Genomic DNA, 25,051 nt, shown 5'->3' with positions numbered 1-25,051 from the left:
GTGTGTGTGTCTGTGTGTGTGTATGTGTGTGTATATGTGTGTGTCTGTGTGTGAGTGTTTCTTGACTGTGTGTGTGTGTATCTGTGTGTGTGTGTGTGTGTGTGCCCTGAGGAGGTTGCCTACCAAGCTCTGCATGTGGCAGGGTAGAGACCCAATGAGCATTTGTCTCATGGTAAATGTTCATGTGTGTGAGATAAGCTAAAATCTTCACACTGTTGCTACCCTACCAGAAGAATTCCCACAAAGATCATCCAAGTGTGTAATCAGCTAGCTGTCTTTCATATGGCAGATGTGGTGGTTTGAACAGGATATATCCCAGGCTCTGGTATTTGAATACTTGGTTCCCAGCTGGTGGCCCTACGGGGAAGTTTAGAAGGTGTGGCCTTGCTAGAGGAAGTACGTCGGTGGGTTAGGTTTTTAAAGGTCACAGACCCAGACCGTTTTCACACTTCCCCTCTGCATTTCAAGATGTGAGCTCTCAGCTGGTCCTGTTGTCCCTAGTGCTAGCTGCCACCCTTCCCTGCCACAAGGATGGCTGGGGCTCCCACACCTCCTGAGCCGTAAACCACAATAAACCTACTTTCTGGAAGGTTCTGGGGCTGTGCTGTTTTGTTGCAGCAACAGAAAGGTAACCAGGGCACACGTTGGCAGCAATGAGAGGGCTGCTGCTGTGCAGACCTGAGCATGACGGCTCTGGGTGGCCTGTGGGACACTGGGATTCCGGAGCCTAGAGGAGCAGTGAAGGAGGTTGTAAGTGGAGCTTAAGGGGCGTCCTAGTAGGAGCCTGGAAGACATCTTTCCTGTTTCCAAAGGTTTGGTTTTTTTTAAGTTCTTGAGTGTACGTCAGCTAGCACACAGAGCCATGTGCTTTCTGCATTAATGGGTACTTAACGCACCACAAGTACTCACGATTACAGAAGTGGAGATCAATAGTGTTTTGGCTTCAGTTAAGTTATTTCTTAGGGATAAATTTCAAGAAATGGAACTTGTACATAAATCCTTTAAACTGACACCAGCACCACAAGGGAGCACGAGCGCAGCGGCTGCAGACTTCAATGCTTCAAATCGTCAGAGCCACAACCCAAGCCTGGCTGTGCTCGCAGAGGATCCAGATTCGGCTCCCAGCACCCGCCGGTTGTCACACAAGCATCCGGAGACGCCAGCTCCCAGGCTTCCAAACCCTCTTCTGCCTCCGTGGGCACCCCTGGTACACACATTCAACCAGGCGACACACAGAAACTAAAAGTAATCTTTAAAAAATAGCAAATGTTTGGGGAAATAAAAAATTATCTTCACACTATTCTGATTTCTACATTTCATCAGAGAGAATAATTTTCATATTTGTGTTACTTTATGTTTAGCTGGCAATTAACTTATGCAGTAAAATAAACTACATACATCTTAGTACTAACTTTTATCAATTAAAAAATAGCTCTCTGGTTTGTGTCTGCCATGCTTTCTGTTGCCAAGTTCTGATTCTGCAAATCTGAGGGCACGCTCTGTGCAGGTATGAGATGTTCTGTGCTTCGCAACTTCCTGTCTTGTTTCTGTAGGTCCAGCCCTACAGCATGAGGTGAGTTTCCTCACTTCATCTTCTAAACCCACCTCAGGTAAAGCTCAGCATGACTTACATAAGCTCTTGCCCCATGTGGGGGTATTTATGTAGGATTAAGACTCATTCAGAAGTTGTAAATATTAAGAGAGAAGTCACTTTACAAGACGTTGGAAACCACTGACCAGCTATCTTCCCACAGGCCTAAGGACACAGGCCAAGCAAAGGGCCCATGGGCAGTGGTTTGCTGAAATGAGATGCCCCTGGATTTACCTGCGAGACCCGGCCACTCTCAACATTTCTGTGCCTCGTTAAAAACATGAAAGTAAGACCACAGATGCTGCCAGTCCCCATAAACCTAAGAAGCAAGGCATGACTTAAATGTTACCTGGTGTTCTCTCACAGGAGCACTATTGGCAGGGCTCAACAGACTAAACTAGGACATTTTTATATCTATTAACCTGTTATTTTACTGAAAAATATACTCCAACTTTATTCTCAAATAATTTAAGAATATAATAAACAAGCCAGACATGGTGGCACACACCTTTAATCCTAGCACCAGGGGGGCAGAAGCAGAAGTGGGCAGATCTCTGTGAGTTCAAAATCCACCAGTGCTACACAGTGAGACCCTACCTCTAAAATAATAATAATAATAGTAATAATAATAATAATAATAATAATAACAATAATATAATGAACAGCTCTCCTTTTTACAGACTAAACTCAAATGACCATTAACCATGTGCAAGTCCTGGCATGCATGCATGCATACACACATGTACTGGGGCTTTATAAACGTGGGATTTGAAGAACTGGTTTAATACTGACATAAAACTAAAGAGTTCTTGGAGTTGGGAGGTAACTTCTTTGTACATCACACGGCCACCACTGTCTCTGCTAGCAGCCTGTCTCTCCTGCTCAATTAGTCATCAGTTCAGGGTGTATAATTTAGAGTTTTCTTATTCCTCTTACTGAATTATAGGGTCACTACAGCCTCAATTCTTGTCTAAGACACTCTGATGACCTCTGCTCTTGGCAGGTGCAGGGTCCTATGGGCTATACGTCCAACACTGAGCAAACAAGAAAAATACCCAATCACTGTGAACTCATATAATAATGAGTTCACACTTCTACTACATATAATAAAGCCCTTTTAAAAACTTTTTTCACAGATAACATCACCAGAAAAATGGTTTTTAAAGCCTTTAGGAAAAACATATTTATTGATGTAATACCATCTGAAATACCACACTGCTATGGTCTGATGAGATCCAGACCAATACACTACAACTCCACATTTCACTGCTACACCAAGTACAGACCCCAAAAGACCATTTAGCACCTGTGAGGCTCATACTTGACTACTGTGCCCCACCACAGCATGCATCTGACAGCCAGATGTTTGATGCTAAGCTCACCTATCTAGACAGCACACAGGTCCAAGTGTGACCAGCACTGTCCCCCTCCTGCAGCCAGGGCTTCCTGCTTTCACTTGGTGAAAGAGCAATGAACCTGGTCCTCAAAGTCAGCCATCCTCTGAATGTCCACGCTGTAAGATGTGTGCCTGCCCAAGTGCTAGATCTCCAAGAACAACCTTGACACACATTTGGGATACACTGCAAGCTTCCGAGAAGAAGTCGTATCTGGAAACATTATGGCAAAAGTGTATTTAAAATCATTATAAAATAGCCTGGAACCTGGGTTAACCTGCCAGAGTTTGCCCAACACTAAGAGGAACTACTACTGCAGTTCTAGAATCAACTGCTAAGAGGGGCTGGATGAGCCAAGGTGCATCCTGTCCTCCCAAGAGCAAAACTGACATATGAGCCGCCATCACCAAATTGTCCTTCCTCCATAGTAACTAAGATGTCGTAGGACAGAGCAGGAACTCTTGGCGACCCTTGCACAGCCTTTGTCTGCTTCCTCCCACAGCCAGCCTGAGAATGCCCAAAAACAAAGTCCACTTCCCCAATACAGACCTCCCTCCCCAGGATGACCACACCACGTGAGCTGACTCGCTGTCACTAAGGCTTCACTCAGGTAAAAGTGTTTGTGGGCACTCATGTGGCCACGACAGAGATGTCCGAGCAATTCACTATGAATCCTGGGAATACCTCAATGTGTACAAAGAGTATACGGCGAAACATAGTCTGCGTGCTAACAAAAACCAGGCACGCCATGCACTGCATGAAGACAGGAATACCACTCTGAGGTGCAAGAGGGTGGGACAGTAGGATGGCTCAGTAGATAAAGACCTTTGCTGCCAAGCCTGATGACTCGAGTTCAATCCCCAGGACCTCTGGGGTAGAGGTAAGTGACAACTCCTGACTGACACACTCACACTCACAATCACACTCACAGAGACAGAGAGACAGAGAAAGAGAAAGAATTAAATAAAAAATTTAAATTTAAAAAAAGTAAAACTAAGGGTGAGAACCAAAGGAGCAAAGCCTGGTGTGGCTTTGCTAGCCATCATCACATATGGTTGGCCCTCTCTGCCCATAGTTTCTGCATCTACAGAATCAAACATAAGCAGATTGAAAATTCTTGGACAGGCAGGGCCCTTCTTGGCCCTCGCTAGGGCCAATAACACAGCATTACAGTTAGTTATATTTGCATTGTGTGGGGTACAGACCATCAGCAGATGACTTCAAGTTTATATGAAGTTAGATGGGGTTGTATAAACACTACATTCTATGTAAGGAATTGAAGCATTCAAACTTTGATTTGTGTGGTCCTATAATCAGTCTCTTGACAGGAATGACTGACCCTACTGTGTGCTGGGTAGTAGTTGTAAGTTATAAGGCTGGTTTTACCCCCACAGCTTAAGGCTCAGGAAGAGAAAGCTCTGTGCTGTCCACAGAACTTACAAACTGAAGAACTAGCATTTGCTTCCAAATCTACAACTGAACCCCAAGCCCTTCCTTTTTTTTTTCCTCCAACGCAACCATTCTCTCAGTAACAAAATCTCGTGTTTAACATTCTCAGTGAGCTAATACTGGTATCATGAGTACGAATTGTAAAAGTCAGTAATGCCTACAAGTGTCTTAAAGCACATTCACCTCAAATTTAAATCTTTCAAACAGCATGTAGATTCTCTGCTGACTTAATGGGGCTCTGCAAGGAGCCTTTATCAAGAAGCTTATTAGCACACACTGCACAACTCTATGCCTTTAAGGTCCAGGATGCTGTCTGCCAGAGGGTTGTCTGGTGATACACATGGCTAACACAGCACAGATAAAGGAACCACAACCAGGCAGTCCAAATAGACGCAAGCGTTTCCTGAACTTTGGAAGTCTAACCACAGTCATCTGTAAACTCACACCTCATGGCGAGCGCAGGCCTCTCAGGTAAGATCAGCTCAGGGGCCTGAAGCATTCTTCCCTGAGGCTGTTCCTGACCCCTTACCATCAGCTCAGTCAGTGCCACTGCTCATCCCAGGGTAGGCTGCAAAACCCGCAAGCCCACTGCTCCTGCCAACCCTACTGGACAGTGGTGATTCCATAAGCAAGAGGACTTGGTAGGCCAGAGGCCCTCTGGGTCTGAGTGTGAGGTTCTGTCCAGCTGTGAACAAGATTCCAAAGAACTCACAGGAAGTTCAGGGAGGGGAGGTAACCACTGTGTGCTGGACAAACTGTCTATGGTCCAGCAGAGGCTCTGTAGCTGCAAACAGCAAAAGAAACCTGCCCCAAACAAGTGAAAGGCAAGGGCCAACACAATGCTGTCCTCTGACCCCCATGGGTAGGTACCATGGCAAGTGCACACACACTCACTCATAAATGACCAGCAGCTACGGGACCACACAACAGGACAGCATAATGATTATTACAGAGCACTGAGATGGTGTCAGGTGCTAAAGGGATCGGCAGACAATGAAGGAGACAGGAGGACACGCGCGGGCACTGCCGCTTCCTCTAACGGGCTTGAGCACCTGCAGACAGTCCTGAGAACAGTCCTCCTCGTATACCGAGGGACTACTAGATAGTCAGTAAGAGAAGATGGGGGGCTGGGGAGGGAAGGGTGAGGAAGGATGGGGGTAAACTGAGTCACAAGATATAAATGAGGAAAAGCGAGTGGTAAGGGAGGGGAAAGATGGGGGGATGAGGGAGAGAAACAAGGACAATCAACTACAGCACTCTGTTTGAAAGTACTCAAATAACATGTAATACCTTGTATGCCCATTTTAAACTTTTCTTAAATTAAAAGTGGCAGTGAGATGACTCGAAGGTTAAACACAGCTGCTACCAAGCCTGGCAGCCTGAGTGCAATGCCCGGAACACCCCACATGACGGAAGCGGAGAACTGACTCCATAAGTTGACCTCTGTGCATGCGTGCATGCATAAATATATAAAATTATCAAACTCCATTAAAAATAGTCATCTAGACATTGTAAGAACAGCACACTGAGCTCTGCATGTGAAGACATCACACAGCTGCTGAAAGGCAAAGAAAACTATGGATGTACCTTATGGAAAGCCCACTCATCGCACAGAGATTAAACAAATGAAAAATGACAACACAAACAGCTGCCTTCTCACTGCAGACAAAGAGAAGCCGGGTGCACAGAAGAGACAGCACAGCTCAGGAACCCAGCTCTCCTGAGGTGAAGGGGAATAAAGACATTCAGAGAATGTGTGGGGAGAGCCCTCTCTGCAGGAAGACTTGCTCTAGGTCGAAGAGACATCAGACAACAACGGCCTGCGTCTACAGCACCAGGCCAAGAATGGCCACTATGAAGACCACTGGACAGACTAGTATTTCTTTCCATTTCCTCTTTGAAGCTGGTTTTAAAATCAGGTTGCAGAAAGGAGTCTTTTCACCCTGCCCAGCTGGCATCAGAACACAGGTCAAACACTGACAACACGGGCAGCGCGGGCAGCGCGGAGGGAAGAAAGGAGACCGGGCACAGTCTCTGTATTCCACCCAAGTTTGCTGTGCACTGCTCCCAGACAGTGAGGCATGAAAGTGCTCTCTAGAACAATCACGAAGGGCTTAAAAACGCAAATCAAGGCAAGCACGCGCAGACAACAATAAGTACAGAAAGATAATGTACAAAGTAAAGGGGAAATGAAATAGGAAAAAGGTAGGCACAAAGGCCACAATTTGGGCGTGTGAGGCTGAAGAGCCGCCATGAGAGTGTACGCTGAAGCAGCTGCAGGAACCTGCAGGAACCGGCAGGAACCGGCAGGAACCGGCAGGAACCGGCAGGAACCGGCAGGAACCGGCAGGAACCAGCCATCCACTAAGGACTCCTTCAGGCTCGTGTAAGCTGGCAGCTAAAGAACGGGAAAACATGTCGGAAGAATGAGGTGCAGTAATGTCGGAGAAAGACATTATCCCACTACACTTGAGACTGCCGACAGCAAGGTTAGCCACCCTGGGGAAGCCCACATGGCCATCAGCTCATGAACGCACAGGCAGGCTGTGTAAAAAATGCTAATTCACAACAAAAGGTGATAAAATCCTGGTGAAGAATCTCAAGCACATTATGGCAAGTATGTCAAATGTGGTAGGAAGACAATTTCTTTTATGATTCCCTTTACGTGATTTACAGAGAAGGCCATGGTAGAATGAACAGAAGAGCAGGGCAGCAGTTAGCTAGGCTGGAGCTGGGGATGAGGCCTAATTGCCAGTGGCTGGAGGTCACGGGGCGTGGGAAAGGGCGGTACACACACAACGGAAAACTAGATTGTGCAAAGGCTGCCCATCGATAGACTTACTAGGTTAACTGACTTGGACACTTACATGGAGTTTACTGACTATATACTGCACTTTACCAAAACTCAAACAATACACACTCCACAGTGGGGTGACAGAGGCAGTGACTTTACATCTGCAGACTAGAACTTTCCTATGTAATTAGGTAACTTTCCTATGAAAAGCTTATCATGAAACCCACACTTGGTGCAAAATCTAGCTCCTCTAAGATGCTGTAAGCTGAACTGGACCTCAGCACACACTGCACACTATCCTATCAGAGCACACAAGACCAACCGAGACATCGGCATCTGGAAGGAGAGCCACAGCATCCACACTCCCTACACGCTCGGCCATCCCCTTGCACAGGTCGCTGAAGTCAGACACTCACGCCGGCGTGTAGACTTTCTCGTTTGAGCACCACAGTCTGTATATCATGAGCTACACAATTTCCCAAAGTGCAGGACAGAGCTGGTAAAGCCCACATCATGCCTGAAAATCACAACGGGGCCATGGAAACCTACATAGAACTTCTGAGCGATGGAAGCCAGTGTGGCTGTTGGCCACCACACAGCTGAGTACATACGCTCTTGCTGTCAGAGAAAACGCTATGTTAGCAGTCACTGACTTGCACGCAGGTTTCGAGCTGTGTGTTAACACTGGCTCTATTTAGACGCAGGTACCTCAGCTGAGTCAGCCACATGGGGTTGCCACCACCCAGTGAAAATGGCCCTAGACAGAACCAACAGGCACGAGTATGTCTGAATGAAACATCAATTTCAGAAAGAGTCTGGATTTAGCCCGTAGTTTTCTGACCCCTGCTGCAAAATGACAAATACTGAGTGGTGAGCCAGGGGTCTACTTTCTGTGTTCTCAGGCCTGGCCGTTTCATTCCTTGCTCACAAACAGGAGAGCAAGGTAATGTACGTCTGCTGTTGTGGTCATCTGCAGGGTTCTTTTCTACTGTTTTGTAAGATTTCCTCATTCTGGGGCTGGGGTTTTAGCTCAGTGGTAGAGCACTTGCCTAGTAATCGCAAGGCCCTGGGTTTGGTCCTCAGATCCAGAAAAAAAAAAAAAAAAAAAGATTTCCTCATTCTACTCACCAACCTCTTCCCTGGGGCCACAAACCGTCCTGGCCCTTCATAGAAGTTGGGAGTTTCTCTGTTTACGTTTTAACTTCACAGTATGTGACAACACCTTGCCTAACTTCTATTAAAAATTCAGATACACCTATCCTAGTAGCATAAAAATATTAACTTAATAAATTTATCATTACCAAAAAATAGAAGCTACACACGTCACATCTAAGAAGTCTTTGCCCGTTTGGTCTTTGGAATTCAACCTGATTGAGAAATTCACTCTAACTAAACAATCCAGCACTCCCAGGACCCCACACTGGTTCTGCCACCCAGCTTTTCCTTCTACGAAAGCTAAACAAATTATTTTCTCTGCTGATCTGTTGTTCCTTTCTATAAATTATGTATCAATCAAGTTCACACCAGAACGATCCCAAAGTGTCCAAATCTGAGGACACCACCCTGCTCTAGCACTGACGTCATTTCTGGTTTGTTCTGCTGGAGCCCCGACTGCCTGTGCCACATTCAGTCACTGCTGACATGTGTGGCATCACTCCTACGCCTCCTCAGGACTGGGAGACATGCTATCCTGAGAAGCAGGAGGCAGGAGCTAGCTTTATCTCGCTGCACCAAGAGTAAAACAGAAAGCTAATATAACCTGCTGGCTCTGACACCCAACCAGTGCTTCCTGCCCCTTTACCTACATGTGCAGGGTGGGAGGGCTCCAACAATGGAAACAGTCTACGTGTCGGAATTTCTACAAAGCACAGCATACAAGGAAAAGCTTAGGATGTCAGTTAACACTTTGCTTAAATATTTAAGAGGTCCATCTCTGAAATGCAAGATAGTAAACGATTGCCTTTCTTTCTTTTAGGCAAGCCATCTCTAATTCCAAGTCTATATAACTCTGCAAGCTACATATACAAATGTCTTTACAGACTGGCTATTCTTAGGAAGAGCTTGGAAATTCCTAGGATTGTGAGGGCAAATTCAACTTGCAGTCATATATACAAACAACCCAGAAATGGATTCTCAACAAGAAAAGACTTAAAAGGGAGACAGTTTATACTCCTTTTAACCCTTCCTCCCTCCCCTCGGCTCTGCACGCTGCTCTCAACAAGCGCCACTCCACGCCTGGAGAGCATTCACAACCTCGCCCACCAGAGAGCCGGGTGGTGTCAGCACCAGCCAGTGTGAGCATGACTGCACATGGAAGCCAGGCAGCGGGCTATGGAGATCCCAGCTGTGACACTCTGGGCAAGTGACGACTTCTCTGTCCCTCGCTTTCCTCAGCTATCAAGTGTGGTGATAATACACCTACTTCATGTGGTTGAAACAAGTACATGTGGGAAAAGCACTTGGACACAGACCTGTGGAAAGGGTAGCTACACTGAACACCATCTGAACAGCCTCTGCCTTGCCATCAGCCCATGACAGCCTTAACTACGGGAAGCCATATCATTTAAAAACAACCAGAGCCAAGGTACCTGGTTTGTCTTAGTTACTCAAGCCTGAGTCCATGGCTTGAGGTCACCATGGACAGCAGGGCAGCATCCCATTTCAACACAAGCAAAAGTAAACCAAAATACTGGGAAAGAACACTCCACAAACATCAAATACACAATACTAGTGGGCAGCACAAAGTGGCCTCATTTCTCGATCTCTCTGTTCATCTGTTGAAAAGGGTTGAAGCAAACATGAGCCAAGGTCCTCCCCACTCTGAGGAATGCTGAGACTGGAAACTACCTCAGATTCTAGGGTGTGGGCTCAACACGGTTTCATTTATTTGTATAATATAGCACACTGCCCTAACTATATGTCTAGCCTATTTGTATTTGAATATTGTTGGTATTAAGCAGTTACGCCTGGTCTTGCAGTTTTCTTCATGACAAGCCTCAGTGTTGTAAGGCAAGAAGATAGAGACGTGCTTCCCAACAGCAAATCCATTAAATGTCTACTCCATCAGCACCAGACGAATCAGACTCTCGTATCCATCAGACAGGTAGACACATCTCGGGACTAGCATGGCTCCATTCATACTTAGGGACTCCTAAGTTAATTACTCTAATTGTATCCAATCACATCGTGAGGGTTTCTATCTTTGAGTATCTCTGTACAACAACGTAAGTCTAGTACTCACTAGAATGGAATGCATCATAGAACCAACTCAAAACTTGGTTAAAATTTTACAATGAATAGAGTAAAAGATTAATGTAATATGTGAGGTATCGTGGTTCATGTCTTAATCCAAACCCTCGGGAGGAAGAAGCTGGAGGATCATTGTTAAGTTCAAAACCCACCTTCTCTTCATCTTGAGTTCCAGGCCAGCCAGGAACTCAATAATAATAATAATCATAACAACAATAATAATAAGTGGATAATGTGTGAATCTAGGTACTAACAGCCAACAAGGCCTTCCTGAAGAACTGAGCATTCTTGTAAAATGACCCTTGGTGGACACAAGTTCTGACGTTCCGTGAGCAATCTGTCGCTCTAATGAGGTGGCGATGCTCTGTAACTGGCATGTTAACAGTATTCCGGAGAGCATTCTTACGAGGTGGGCAGGAGGACACTGCCAAATGTTTTCAATCCAAGCTGAGAGCAAACACCTCATCTGTGCATGAACCATTGCCGCTGAATACAAGGGCAACGGTAGCCCAGACTTGCGCAATCTGCACTTTAACCGTGGGGCTTACCTAGACTTGTACATGAGAGGAGTTTCTATTCATATTACATATTCCTTTATTCTACAGCGAGATAAAATTATACCTCATCAGAAAATGTTTTGTGCAAAGATGCTCTAAAATAAAATCATTACGATGGTTAATTACATTATTACATTTTATATTTCCTTACAAAAAGAAAAAAATGGCTAATGCTGATAAGCATTCAGAAAGCATCAAATATACTCTAAATATGAACTGAAAAATAATTACCTTCCAAACAAAATTGGAGATTTTCTATATTAAGTCTATTCCCATATTATCCCAATCAAATTAAATAATGCCAGCCATTTGCATGACATCTTCTAAAAACACCAATGGTTTCCTTGCCTATATCACCTAAAACTGGTTTTTAAATTATTACTTCCTTCCTTTCTTGCTTCAGTTATATGCAGAAAAAAATATTTTAAATAAGCCATGGGTTTGCTTTGTTTTCCCTCCAGGATTTCTGACCTCTCTCACAAGTCATTCACGGTCAGCATGGAATGGCTGAGTTCACATTCAAACGTGAAAAGCAATGTGTAAACAGAATTCCCTTGCAACAATCATCTGAACGCGACGGATTCCACTCCTGACTCAGTAAGATAATCCTTACGTTAACAGAACGAGCCTGCAGTCATAATAGAAGCCTTTGTAAAAGCCAGCACCACCACGGGAGAGGCTCGGGCACTGCCTAGTGAAAGTCTTCTCATTAGTCAGATAACCCTGAAAAGCAGGTTGGGCCTCTCCTCCTACACTGGAGTGAAGCAAGGGACAGAGGTGGCACCATCTCCAGACAAAATACAGCCCTTTAATCCCATGTGATGAGTCATGCTGAAATATTTATAATACTTCAGGATAATAAAATCCAAGACCAACCTTTCAGTTTCCTGAATAGTGGATGGAAACTAATGTTTTAATGTCTTTTAACAACAACACCACCAACAACAACAACAAAAAAAGACAAAGCAAGTCTGAGTGAGTTCAAGTGGAAAACTGTTTACGGTGGCATGGAGCATGGAGTCCTCTTCCCAGGTGGCTTTCTGCACTGGCCTCCCTCTTCTCTAACCCCAGCCCCCAGCAGTTAGGACAAGAATGACCTTCTATGAGCACCCAAGTGGCCTGTGCAGCACCCAGTGCGATCAGTAAACGGCTCTCTGAGGGCAGCCCTGTCCTCCACTTATGAAACACATGCAAACCAGAGGTTTGACGTAAGCCAGTTCTGGGAGGTGACTGTTCTGTTTCAAGAGCTTGGCCTGTACCGGCATGTGACAAACACTGTGGTAGCCCTGTGGTCTAGCCTTCACCCACTATCTGCACTTCACAGACAAGGAAAACAACTTGCACAAGGCCCCACAGGTCATTATCAGGAAGTCCAACTCTCTACCCTCACCACCAACCCAAAGTACATGGCATAGCCATCATCTGGGAAACCTCCTCCTTCAGCGTGTGGGAACTAACAGAGAGACCCACAACTGATAGAAGTACAGAGAGAAAAAGACCAGCCTTGAACACTCAGTCTTAAATGGAACATCTGCATAAAGCCCCTCCCCTCAGGGCTTTACCAGAGGAGAAGGCAGAGACTGAGCGAGTGGGAAGAGAGTACACAGAGGAGGCAGTGCTTTCCAGATACAACCGGTCTAATACACAGATGAACTCTCAGACCACGGCAGCAGGCACAGGGTCTAATACACAGATGAACTCTCAGACCACGGCAGCAGGCACAAGGCTTGCACAATCGAAGCCAGATGGGGTCCTAGGGCTGAGAGGGAAAGTAGATACCAGCTCCCATCCATAACCCAGAAGGTTTTTCTAATGACGTCTCACTGGTCATACCAACCACCCTTTAGCAAGAGCCATGTGTAAGCAGTAAAAGGCCAACACGAAACAAACTCACTGGTATTTTAACAGATTTGGGAGTTTGGAAAAGGGGGTGGGTATTTGTTTTGTTTTGTTTTTGTCTCACAATCCTTTGTCTGGGCATTTTGTACCTCACCTGTCTTGAGTCTCTATTATGATTTCTGATACAATTTTTATGGGTTTGTCCCTATGAACATAATGTGTTTCTCCTGCCTTTGGTTTCCTTTTCTGCTTGTCTGTTTGTTTTCTTCTGGTTTATTTGTCTGTTTATATTTAAAGAGAGAAAGAAGGTATGGAGTTTGGCTGGTGGGGGGTGAGGAGGATCTCAGAGAAGGGTAGGGAGAGTAATTTACTGTCTGAAAAATGTTTTCAATAATTTTTCAAAATACAGAGCAGATAACTCTACAAATGAATCCTATAGTGAAATTTTATATTCAACGTAAGTTCATAACAATTGCATGGCTTCTCAGAATAGGCAATTAAAACTTTGTACCATATGCAAATTAATCAGACATGACCAAGTATCAAAAGAAGTTATCAATTCCTACCTAAGGTTCAAACTCATAAATGTCTCCAGTAGCAATTATCTTCTCATACCCAAACAGTCCTCTGTTGGACCTGACATTAACACAGGCCAACAGCAAGAGCTGTAAAGAATGCAAAGGTGAAATGTCAGGTGTGCAAGAGGATGCAGGCGTGAGCACAGAGGAGCCGGTGTGCATCTGTGGGGGACCAGAGACTTTGTCAGAAAGGAAGAAAAGAAGAAAAAAACCCAAAAGTACAGGTAAAGCCCTTGACAAAGACACCCCCCAACAAACACACACACATACACACATGTATACACACATAGGGGCGGATGAAGAACAGCATTGACCACACTAACTTCCAATCTTAAAGCAGGGGAGGCTTTGAAATCCTAGACCCCAACACAAGAGGTAACAGCCTTCACTTTTCCACAGCCTTGAATCAAAAAGTAAAGTCTAGCACAGCACAGAGCAGCCCTGTATCTGAAATGACTGGCATGGATCATCGTGTGAGTTACCAGCTCCTCAAGCCTCACCACCTAAGAAGCCAAAAAAGAAAACCCAGGAAGGTGATGAGGAGGATGTGTCTTCAGGGTACAGACTGTGGGCCACGTGGCCTGCATCACTGTTACCTCACTAGGAGATCTTAGGTCTTGACATCTGCCACAGCACTGTCTATTCTTCTGGAGACAGCCCACATAGCTTGGTCAGCCGAGCACAGGCTGGAAGAGCCCCTCTCCTAGGAGTCCAGGACAGCACTCTACACTGCTCCTCTTAGCAGGCGTGCTCCCTATGCTCATCCACAGTTCTCCATCCACTTCACAGAGCACAGCTCCATGACCGCCTGTACTGTGCAATCAGGAAAGAGCAAAGGCAAAGCCCTGGACTCTGTGAGCAAGGATGTGGGAACCTAACTCTACAAAGGGAAAGGAGCACCGGTCATGTGTAAGTCAGCCTCATGTGTGCTTCAAACCTGCTTTCTGCCTTTGCCAAATCCAGCCTTCTCTGAACTGTCTACTAAAGCCACTCTGAGAGCGGAAATTTGCAAAGCACACCCCACACATGCCTAATAGTGTGCATATGTGCTCTCTCAGGACAGTCTGGTACTTATAATACTCGTCAGTGTATGCAGAGGAACACACACACACACACACACACACACACACACACACACACACACGTGTGCACGCAGGCATTCATCTATATTTTTCTCCAAATAAAACTCCCTTCCCAGACAGTATTATCTTGTGTATTTGCACAGTCACAGGCATACAGCAACCCCAGCTGCAGGACTGACAATAAGTGAAGGTTATATTGTTAAAGTGTTAAGATTAGCACGGAAGCATTGATAAATACGATCTGAGATTTTTCACCAGATTACTCTTTTACTACTGATGTCAATACTGAGCCCGAGACTCCAGAGACTGTTTTCCTGAGGAAGCCCAGCGGACTGGGCTATAATGACAACAGGGCCAGTACAGGCCAGCCAGACTCAGAGTCCCATCTAGCTGTTCCATTTCCTGTCTCTCGGTTTCTTACCTAGCACGCGAGATGTCTTTGGCAAGTACACCAAAGGGTGGTGGGTAAAATATGGCATGCCAAGTTATCAGGGAGAGAGAGAACTTGCCAATGATTAAATTTTGATAGCTTCTTTCACCAGCTTATTTCTGACCCCTAACCTTCCTTCTCTCTCTCTCTCTCTCTCTCTCTCTCTCTCTCTCTCTCTCTCTCTCTCTCTCTCTCTCTCTCTCTCTCACACACACACACACACACACACACACGCACCCCTACCTACAGGAGAAAGCTGTGTAAACGCCACGCTCTACTACCTGCCTTCCCAGCAGAACTGCAAGCTTCGCCCTCATGCAGGCCCCGCCCAGTGAGCAGAGGGCTCAGACTGCCTCCTACAGGAAGTGGTTCTGCAGAAGCCCCTCCTCCCTGGCCTCCTGTGCCCCTCTAACTCCAAGCCACCCAAAAAGCAACCTTCTATTGTGGTGGGCCAGGACCCAACTTACTTTAGCCCCTCTCCAAAAGTAAATAATATTTTTACTTTAGAAAAGAAGCAAGTTTCTTAGTCTCACTTACTCTGTATTTGACTAGTACAGACATTTTAATGTCCATGAGCTAATGACTATTTCAGATCAGAGATATACCTTAAAATTAATTTTAGCCTTATCCTAAACTGAAAACAGCTTAAGTTGAAAATGCGTCTAACAAAAACAAAAGAAAAAGGCATACAGTGGGAGGGATGTTGTTGGAAAAAGAGAGGGTCGGCTGGCTGGTAGGGGAGTAAGATGGGTGGGAGGTATGTGGGTAGATTGCATTATATAAATTATATAAATGTGCAACCACCAAGGAACAAATTTAATTTTAAAATGAGCTTAAACAATAGGGGTGAGTTCAGTGGTGGGGTACTGCCTAATATGCACAAGGCATTCAATTCCCAGTACAAAAAGAAAGAGAAGAAAATGGAGAGAAAATGTGTTTACTACCCTGACTAATGAGTACTCTGCCTTCTCAGCCAGCACACTACAGGGTCCACTGTGTCCTTCCAGAACTCACTGCCATGGCTGGCAGCGATCACAGGAGCGCATCCTAAGAAAAGACCCAGCAACCAGCAACAGCCTCTACCAAAAATAAGCATTGTTTGTTTGCTTGTTTGTTTGTTGAGACGGTGTCGCACTAAGTTATGCAGACTAACGGAGGAATCCTTAAGCTGAGCTTCCGGAATTAGCTGCAACTGTACGCACACTCCAATCACCAATCACAGCTCCAGAGGCTTCTACTAAATGTGTGTCAATTGACACAATTGTAAAGCTAGGAAACCGTAAATTAATCCAGAAGTTTAGGACTCATTAACAAATTTCTGGGCTCCTATTAGCTGTCTAAGTAAGGCAGCTATTAGCCTGTCTGCTGCCTGTATATAAATGGGAACACGGTTCTCTCTAGACAGGAAACTCCTACAGGCAAACCTCCTAATGCCCACCTTGGCAGGTGTCCTACCCCGATTGCTCTGCCTGCATCAGAAAACAGCATGAAGTCTGCTCTTCAAAAAGCTCAAATTCTAAGAGAGTGAGGCCGACATACTCAAGGTCCACACTTTCTCCATGACTCTGAGAGAGCACACTCCCAAAAGCTACAGTTAATGTGCTCTGTCTAAATCCCCACCTCATAAAAGTCTCCACAACACTCATCAGCTCCTATGTGAGCCCAGGGAGTTACCTGTGCCAGCCCAGAGTTCTGGTCGTTTGTAGGCAGGAAACAAGCACTGATCTCAAGGAGCCCGAGGAACTGATCATCTGTGCAAATGTCACCTTAGGATGACTGGCCAAACGTGTCACTCGGAACAACATTTACAGTGAACCTGTTTGATGTTTTAAGACATCTCCAACCTCGAAGGCATGTGCCTAAAGTATCTTTTCCTATTACAACAGCGCTGAAGACTCCCTGTCACCCAACAATATCACAGCTGAAAGCAGCATTCCTACTGGGAGGACAGTGCCACTGAGTGGAGAACCCGGTGCACAGAGGCAAAAGCAGATACTACAGAGCATGTAATAACGATACTGTAAACAAGGTCACTGGCTACACACACGCACGCGCGCGCACACACGCACGCACACGCGCACACACACACACTGTCTCTCTCCCTGCTGTAGAGAGGCCTCAGGCAGGGCCTCAGGAGGGATCCTGAAGAAGGCACTGCCATCACAACAGGTGACAGCTCCAAGAAAGCCAGCTCTCAGCAAAGATCCCTGAAGCCCTCTATGGGGACAAGGTAGAGACGTACAAAACCAGACCATGAATATATATATATTTTATATATATATATATATATATATATTATAAAGAATTAAAAAAACAAAGAAAAATGATAGAATAAGAGTATAAAAACAAGTTTGAACAGTTCTAAAATGTATTTCTATTTCACGCTAACTGGTATCACAAGAGTCAAAAAGCCTCCTTAGTATGCTAATATTAATTTACTCCTGGATGAAAAACAACGTTTATAAGCATGGCTTGACCACACAGCATTCACAGTCTACCTTGGTGCCTATGTCCCAGGCCATAGGGGCCACCACTCTCTAACTCACCCAAAGCAGCTTCAAGGCCTGCAACCTCCACACACAGCAAGGGATCTGGACGGAATAGAGCATTTTTACCTTTTATACTGAACTTTACTCTTTTTAGATATACAAATACTTCTGGGTTACAATTTTACAATTGCCTCAGCTCAGATTCTTAAATTGTGGGTGGGTTGTTTAACTCTCAAAAACTGAATGTGGATGTTGAACAAAAGAAAAATAAACTTTGTCGACAGTAAAATATTTCTAAATATTCACAGACCAAAACTTAAATAACTGCAAACCAAATGCATGACGAATGTAACATACGCGGGAAGGGATGCTCAGTGATGCTACTGCATGGACTGTAGCACAGCCTTGGCTCTGGACAGGGAACAAGTACAGCATAGCCCATGCCCCACTCAACAGCCCTGCCTGAGACACCTGGGCTCAGACGCCAGACAACTCTATCCCAGAGACTGTCACGATACACTGTTAAAAGTGTCCTGCTCCTCTAAAAACATGTAGCAACTTAATGTATGGGACCACAGCCTATGTGTATCAAATTAGTGTTAACCTTTGTGCTGTACTGTTAGTGTTACCATATTTGATTTTAAAAATTGCTATTCCAGTTTCTGACTTGAGTTTTGTTAAACAAACAAACAACTAAATGGGTTGGGATTATGACAGAATTTTCAATTGTTTCTGAAAGGCCCCTAACCACACTCCTGCCACCTGGTACCATGAACTGCATAAAACAGCATTCTCAGCACCAAAGCCATCACCTTAGAGTGTCGGCCAACTGAACCCTGCTCTACATCTTGCAGCACCAATTATTCAGCTTGGACCTTTCTTTTGTATAAAAATAGACAAGCCTATCAAATTTAGCATGCAAATTCCCTTTTATCATTGAAAAATGGCAAAATTAATGAATGACTATTTTTTAACACTTTATGATTTGAGACTAGGAGAGATTTCTCAATGGTTAAAAGGACTTGCTAGTCGGGCAGAGGATCAGAGTTCAGCTGCCAGCACCAACACTGGACAGCCCACAACTGCCCGTAACTCCAGGGTCTGTGACACCCCCTTCTGGTTTCTGAGATATCTGCACACACGTGTGCATATACAAACGTACAATATATTTTTTTTAAAAATTCTGACTTACTGTTAATAAATACTTGTTTTATATACCTATTTTATATTTTACATTTGTAAAGCTTAAGTAAAAAGAGGTTATGAATAGAAAGGCTTTCAACAACCCTTCCCTAAAGACCCAATACATGTTCATGCTTGCAGCCTGGGGCAATGGCTTAAGCCACACAGGCCAGGGGTGCAGGAGTGGAGTCCATGTAAGATGCGTGGACAGATGAGCCCTCTCTAACTGTTAAAACAGAACCAGCATCTGTGCATTCCTCTGTGTGCAGCTACAACATTGAGACATGTCTACTTCACACACTATTTTATTTTGCTTAAGATCACTTTGCCAGGTTTTTGCTTCACACTGCTACCGTCTTTACATAGGCATCCACAACTGTGTGTGCACCTGTGTGAATACCGGTACGCACATGACACAGCACCTGTGTGGACGTGAGGACAACTTCACATGTCAGTTCACACCTGCCACCTTGTCTGAGAAAGGCTCTCTTCATATCTGGGCATACCAGGTTGTCTGGCCCTCAAGTTTCTGGGCATTCTCCTGTTTCCACGCCCGTTTTTGTCACAGACTATGATTGCTACTGCCTCTGGTCTTAATGTGACTTCTAGACATTTTAACTCAGGTCGTCGTAGATTACCACAGCCAGCATTGTACCAACTAAGACCTCTCCACAAGTCCAACACTGCTAAATCCTTAGATACTGGAGTCAAATAGAAAAGATAACTGTAATTCACAGTAAAGACAACATCTCCAAACAATAAAAACCATTGAACAGATATGGCAAAATGTGCTTAGTTTCCCAATATTAAATATCTTTACCTTTAGTGGAAAAACATTTACCTTGCAGCCTTTGTATAAAATGTGTTTCATACATATCCTGTTTGTTTTGCTTTGCGTGGTTCTGGGAACAGAATCCAGAACCACAAGCGTGTTATGCCCACATTCTACCCCCAATCCAGACCGCCAGCCTTATATACAAGTTTGACAAGATGTTTCTTTGTTGGAAATAAGTCAGTTTGTTCTGACTTCTGCAAATAAAGTACTGTGTAAATGTCAGTTTCAACTCTTTCACTTCTTTGTCTTGATATAAGTAACTTACAGAAGTAAACCCCCAAGAGATACGGGCATGCAGTAGCAAAACCCACTGACATGCCATCTGACTAGCATGCTTCAAGGCCAGGGTTCATTCTCCCAAAGACACGGAAAAGACAGACAAGGAATTTTTTTTTTTTTTTGAACGAATGAATATAAAATCACAGTGATTCAATTATTGGAAAACATCGACCATCCATTTCAGATTCCCTAGTTCTTGGTAAGAAATGATAGATGTCAGCCGTTAGCAGGTCATCAGAAAAACCCTGTAATCCTTTGGAACTAATTCATCCAGCAGGTAAGGGACAGTTACTGTTTATGACAAAGAGGAATTAGACACAATGGTGCTGGCCATGAAGCGGGGTCAGCATCTAAGGAACCCTCGGCCACTGCTGTTACCATCTATGCACCTGATGGTGGGGTCACTGTAAGCCTTTCTTCACTGAACGCAGAGCCTTACCTCTGAGATTTCTGGGATGAATCTGCTTCGTTCGAGGCATTTTCTTAGATTTAAGAGCTCTGTTTTCTTAGAAACCGTTGGAAGAGCAGGTTACAAAAGGCTGGCTCCATGTACTCATTGGGCACCAGTTAATCCATCTGCTGCAAAGAGAAAGATAAAAGCAGTGAATCTCTCTACCTTCAAAAGAGGAGGATACTTCAAAAGTTAGGGGCTTAGAGCAGTGCTGACCTAAACTCAATAGAAGGTAACCTTTGCAAACACCATCCGCTTTTAACTAAACATAAGACAGGTCATCCTGCCACTCTGTAGGCCCCTTGTTGAGAAAACAGGTGGGAAGAAAAAGTCTCTAGACATTAGGCAAGAATGAAAATGTTCACTTTAGAACAGCACTTCGGGGTACAATAAAGTTAGTGTAAAATGACAAACAGTTATGCTGTATACATATGTGCATTCCTAAGGAAGGCCAGTGTCCTGGTCATGTCATTTCAGTTGACTCAGTTAACATACACAGTTGCTATGGTGGCTGTTCCCCAGTGATGCCATGCCTGTCTTGCAGGCTCATGGCAGGACAGCACATGCCTGGGATCGGCAGCTTCGTGTTGACCTTTGAGTAGACCACAAACAAGCCTCCCATCCATGCCGGCGAACTTAGTTATCAAAGCAAGATATTCTAGAGCATTCTGTCCCCTCTGGCACAGGCCAGGCACCGCTCCAGACAGCATGTGTGACTAAAGAGTTGTACTGCCAGTTACACAACATGACAGTGCTGTCTAAACAAAAGCAGTCCTTTGTTGACTTAAGTGTCTGAGGCTTGGGAATTACTTGTTACTGCAGCACAACCTAGGCTGTCCTGACTGTGCCTTTTCAAGCTGAAATGCATCATGCCAAGATGTAATAATCCAATGGGCATGTCCAACCTATAGTTGGACAGTACCTAAATCTAACACAAAAGAGTAAACCTACTTTAAACATTACAAGATTTCTTTAGAGATTCTTTTTTTTTTTTTTTGTGGTAACTCTGTTACAAGGTTCTCCAGCCAGAGCATTACCCTGCAATGTCAAAAAGTTGAACATGCTTGAAAGTTAACAACCCACTTGTCCACCCGAAACCTCCCTCTCTCCTCTTCCACCAGATTATTTCTCAATAACCAGTTAAAAGTTTAGCTTTAAGTTCCTGCAACAATGCTGATAAGCAAAGCCCATTAAGCTGGCACTGTGGGGTGGAACCAAGTTTAATCACTAAGCAAACACAATAGACTGAGGATGCTTTGTTTAAAACCTCTCATATCGATTACTGTACACAGCACAAGAGAACACTTAATGGGTACTTGTTTTACTGTAGAGTTTCCACTTAGCACCTAATTTAATCCTAACGACCAAGGCAATAGTTCCAACTCATCCATATTACAGAGTTGGAAAAAAAAAAAAAAAAAGTTTTGGGAGAGATTTAAAAAAAAAAAAGACCACAGCTCCAATTCATCCATTTTACAAAGAGAAAAAACAAAAAGCAAAAACCAAAAAAAAAAAAAGTTTTGGGAGAGATTATGAAACCTTCCTCAGATCAGTAACTATGGAATGTGGCCACACATGACTCCATGCCCATTTCCTCTGAGAAGATAACACTTACCTACCAAGGACAATCCCCTCCCAAAGGGATGAATGACACAGCAAATCATGAAGACATACTTTGGAATCAAACCTGACCAGGTTCAAGGCCAGGCTTTACCCCATACTGTGTGGCCTTGTTCAAGGTACTTAAGCTCTCAGAAGAGAAGATCGGATTTCCCAAGCTGTAAAATCAGGAAACAGTATCCACCTCCGACGGGCTAAGGACTAAGGACTAAGCTAAACAATGTAGAAGCTTTGCCTGCAACATGAAAATGCTGAAATATTAAGTCCTGGGAAGAACGCCTCCAAGGAAAAGAAAATGCTTCCCAGAATAAGGTGTTTGATGTATGTTTTCACTTTAGCTAAAACGCGTAAGGAAAAGGCGGCTACAATTAACTTGCTTGCAGCTGTACTCTTAACAAGGCTAAGAGTCGGCATAGCACAAACTGTTCACAATCTAATCAAAGAGGAAGACTATGAAACAGGATGGTCAACGATGGATGATGTCTCTTGCAGCACCAGCTAATGACCTACAAAAGATAGGGCTCCTCAGCTCGCTTTACCACAGAGCCATCAGCTCTCGCATTCAAAAAGGTTTTGACTGCACAGAGAATTTAAACATAAAGCTATAAGTGTTCCGTTCCGTATTAAAACTAGAGCTTTTAAGCGGTCACAATATTACGAAGTTTTTAAAGCGTGAACTCTGATTGTAAGCCGATCACGTGACCCCCCATCAGCCCCCAAGCTTAAATGTAAAATATGCAAATTCCCAACCTGTAACAGCTTTGTGCGACCCGGTTTTGCAGCCTCCACCCCCCTGTCCCTAGCTGTCCAGCCCACGTTTAAATCCGCGGTGGAGAAGTGGTTATTTTCAAAGACGACAGCACCGTAGCGACCAGGACCAGTGATCAACCATTCTTTCTCCAGAAAGAAATACATACTACAAGGTGCAAAAACAGGACAGGATCAAAAAGCGTAAAGACAGTCACAAGGAGAAAAAACATGAATGAATGTGGAGGGCGGAGCCTGGGAAAACCCCTCTGCAACGCTGCACTGAACAAAGCGCTTCGCATGCCAGAAGGAGGGGGGAATGGAAGTGCCAGCTCCGGAAGGAGCCTGGAGTGGATGCGGAGAGCAGGAGGAGGAGGAGGACAGAGTCGGCGAGAGCGGCAGCCTTGAGACTCCTCCTCGCGCCAGCCTCGCCACAGCCCCCTCCCCTCTCTAGCCGCAACTCCTGCTGGAGCCCGACCCGCAGCGAGCCCGAGCCGCCCCGCGCCCCTACCCACCGGCCCCGACCCACCAGCGGCGGGCGCGCGCCCTACCCGGAGAGAAACTACCCAGGTGGCCCGGAGTAAAACAGGCACTCCGGGCAAAGAACGAAAGGGAAAGCGAGCCACAAAGCCGGGAGGTGCGGAAGCCGCGGCCTGGTCTCCCGCAGCCCCGCCGAGCCCTCCTGCGAGAAGCGGCCGTGGCGACCGGGAGGCCGGCCCTCCGTACCTGCTGGGCTCGCAGGACCGCAGCTCCCGCCGCCTGTGCGGCCAGGACCCGCCGAAGTGGCAAGCGGCTCCCGCACGCAGCATCCCCTCCGCAAGGTCGGCGCCGGCACACGCGCACACACTCACACGCACACCCGCGCGCCCGCCCGCCCGCCCGCCAGGGGGAGGTGGTCCCGGCCCCCGCCCCCCGCGCCGCGCTCTCCCGGGTGCAGCGCCCCCACCGCCGCGCCTGGCCCGCACCCGTCGGGAACTGCGCTGCACTTGACAACCGGGACACAAGCAGAGCCTCCTCCCGACGGGCACTGAGGCGCGAGCAAGGCGCGGGAGGGACCGAGTGGAACCCGGCGGGAGAGCGGCCTTTACCTCTCCCGGGTGTCCGTGAGGACGGCTGGCAGCGCGAGGGCGGCCAGGGCGAAGGTCGGCGGCTTCCCCGCGCGTGGGCGGGGCGGCAGGGGATCCCTGGGGCGGCGGGGCGGGGGCTGCGGCGGAGGGCGGCTCCTGTGAAGCCGGCCTGGGGCCCCCTGCCGCCCCCCGCCCGCCCGCCCGCCGGCCGCAGGCCCCGCCGCGGGGACCCAGGACGCAGGAGGAGCCGCGGCCCAGGGGCGGGCGGGGCGGGCGGCGGCGGAGGGGGCTCCGCGGCCCGGGGAAGCCTGCCGGGCCGCAGTCGGGGGCGGTTGGCCCGGGAGGGGGGCGGGCCGGGGGGCCGGATTCTCTTTACCGTCTTTGACTTTCTAGAGCAGGCTGTGGGCCGGCCCGGTGACGTCATGGTGTCTCCCAGCCCCGCCCCTCGCCCTGGCCCTGGTAGGGAGGAGGAGGACCCGAGAGGGAGGGGGGACCCCAAGGGGGTTTCCTCAGCTCCGCGTAGAGGGAAGGGGAAATCATAGTGAAACTTGAAACTCATTAACTTTGAAAAATAACTTTGAAAAAAAAGAGAGAGAGAAAGGGGGCTGGGGTGTTGACTTGGAGGGTCAGAGGGGACATGTTATTAAGCCCTGAACTGAAACCACTCTTTTGGTGGCGGATGTTCTATTAAAAGACCGAGGAAAGCCAAGGTTATTCCGGAGAGAGCCGGTGCTTCCCAGAGCCTAAGCAACAGCGAGCGCTGTTAACCCCTCCTTGACTGCCTGTCAGCTGGGGACTAACCCGCGAGGGAACTTTGGAAGCCGAGGAGGGGGTGCGGGGCGGAGCCACCCAGCAGGCTTCTGGAACTCTGGGGGAGTGAAATGGAAAGACAGACTAATTTATTACAAACCAGAGTTTGACCCCGGCTGCTAGAAAGCGTTAGAGAACGGGAACTGGAAACTTCTGGAAATATCAGGGGAGCTGGATCTGGGGAGCGAAGCAGGTTTTCAAGGGTAGACATAAAGAATACTAGCAGTTTGAACTTCAAAATTCCACGCATCCACTAAAGAGCCTGCAGAAGGGACGGATTTAACGGGTCACCTCAAAGTTGGAAAGAATAAGGTGTAAAAAAAATGACGCAAAACAAAAATATTCTTTGTTAAATGATCATACGCCCACTAACAGCTGACCATCGTGCAAACTTGTTTTGCTCCCTTCGGCTTTCAGAAAGATGGTCGTTCCTACTAACGATTGACCCTTAAAATCCCCCGAGGAAGTCCTACCTCTAGCTTGCTGGAGCTAAGAAAAGCTCAAAGCCCCGGAATGGAAATTATTAAAAATGGAATACTCAGTAATGGCGAGCTTAGAGCCAAAAATAATGTTTTGCAAAGGAAAAAATATGCCTACCAAAAAGTAAA

The 25,051-nt window shown here is 46.2% G+C and overlaps 1 long non-coding RNA gene across 1 annotated transcript in view; it reads right to left on the bottom strand.

Annotated features, from left to right (window-relative positions):
* The window catches only part of LOC116883653, a 69,773-nt gene extending 46,017 nt beyond the window's left edge, over nucleotides 1-23,756 (bottom strand). Inside the window, exons 1-2 of the long non-coding RNA XR_004385777.1 lie at nucleotides 23,655-23,756; nucleotides 20,188-20,327 (exon numbers count right to left, since the gene is read on the bottom strand). This is a non-coding gene — a long non-coding RNA (uncharacterized LOC116883653). The remainder of the gene's footprint in view (nucleotides 1-20,187; nucleotides 20,328-23,654) is intronic.
* Nucleotides 23,757-25,051: the final 1,295 nt, after the last annotated feature.

This window comes from Rattus rattus, chromosome 14, assembly GCF_011064425.1.
Source record: "Rattus rattus isolate New Zealand chromosome 14, Rrattus_CSIRO_v1, whole genome shotgun sequence".
NCBI classification, from domain to species: Eukaryota; Metazoa; Chordata; class Mammalia; order Rodentia; family Muridae; genus Rattus; species Rattus rattus.
Note: the sequence above shows the minus strand (reverse complement) of the source record. Positions and strands in the feature narration are given on the sequence as shown.